The following is a 1,786-nucleotide window of genomic DNA, read 5'->3' on the forward strand; positions in this document are numbered from 1 at the left end:
GCCTCTCTCCCTCCCTCTCTCTGTGTGTGTCTCTCATGAATAAATAAATATATATATATAAAACAGTGTGAGCAGAACTCTCTCTCCATGCACTACATTCCTTTCTTTTTAGCCATTCTGTATTTTTATATTTTAGATATGGCTAGGTAAACAGTACATACTGGATTTTAAAACTTCAACCTGAGACTATCTATCCCATTGGTGAGATTAATCCGTTTATATTAATTGTGAATATTAATTTATTTAGGCTTGTTCCTAGTATCTAACTCTATGTTTTCAATTTACCATGTTTTTGCGTCTGCTTTTATTCCCCCCCCTTTTTTTGTTTAAAGATTTTATTTATTTATTCATGAGAGACACAGAGAGAGAGAGGCAGAGACACAGGCAGAGGGAGAAGCAGGTTCCATGCAGGAAGCCCGACGTTGGACTTGATTCAGGGTTCCCAGGACCACACCCTGGGCTGAAGGCAGTGCTAAACCGCTGAGCCACCCAGGCTGCCCTTTTTTACCCCTTCTTGATTTACATTGTATCAATTTTTCTTTATTCTCTTCTATTTACTTAAAAATTTGAAGTTTCTTTTTTGAGATCTCCTACTTAAGTCAATAATTCTTCCCTGCAAACCAGATGTTCTATAAGCAGGGGTGTATTTTCTATGATTTTAAATGAAAATATTATAATGGGATTTATGTCAACAAAAATATCCTAATCAAGTTCCTAAAAGATGCCTAAAACATCTACCTATCATTTAAGAAGAAAAATCGTCATGTTAGGAAGAAAAATGCTTTGCAATTGCTTTCTGATCAGAAATGATATAATTGTTAAACAGTTGGTTTGATGCAATTATTTGGTCTCTCTACACCAGCAACATTTGAAAATGCATATTCCTTTATCAATACTTGTGCTCTATAAAATGCATATGATTTCAACATTCTGCTAATTGTATTTGGAATGTAAATCAAATTATTACTTGCATATTTTTTAAATACATATTTTCAAAGTAGTATTGAGTTTTGTTGGGATGCCTGGGTGGCTTGGTAGTTGAGCGTCTTGCCTTCGGCTCAGGTTGTGATCCTGGGGTCCTGGGGTCGAGTCCCACGTTGGGCTCCCTGCGTGGAGCCTGCTTCTGCCTCTGCCTGTGTCTCTGCCTCTCTCTCTGTGTCTCTCATGAATAAATAAAATCTTTTAAAAAAATTGAGTTTAAAAAAAAATTTAAAAATTGAGTTTTGTGGACATGAATTTGAATTATTCTTAGATAAGCAAGGGCAGACATATTGAGAGATACACTTTTACAAAATTGGTATTTAAAAGCAAGGAAATATTCACAATATTAGCAAGCAAGATATATTATGAGATATTTTAGGAATTATTCTTAAAATTTCAACATGCAATTTTTACAAAGTGAAGAAATATGACATCCTCCCGAACAGATGGAGTTTGGAAGATTGTTTACCTCTGAGCTTCCCCTACCACTTGCTCTACTATTGACCAGTATTTTGATTCTATCTTGTTTTCTTGGTAAGTATTCATTTTGATAGAATACAAAACTTAGAGAAAAGTTGAAAGAAGAGTAACTGCCCTTAACCTTAAACCATTCTGTACATTTTGACTCATTTCCTTTATCACTGGTTTTTGAAAAAATTTTAACCTTCTTTTTGTTAAGATTTTATTTTTAAGTAATCTCTACAACCAATGGTCGGGCTCAAACTTACAACCCTGAGATAAAAATTCCTTGCTCTACCAACTGAGCCCAGCCAGGTACCCCTGGTCTTCAGAAATTTGAGCATAA

This window comes from Canis lupus, chromosome 14, assembly GCF_003254725.2.
Source record: "Canis lupus dingo isolate Sandy chromosome 14, ASM325472v2, whole genome shotgun sequence".
Classification (NCBI taxonomy): domain Eukaryota; kingdom Metazoa; phylum Chordata; class Mammalia; order Carnivora; family Canidae; genus Canis; species Canis lupus.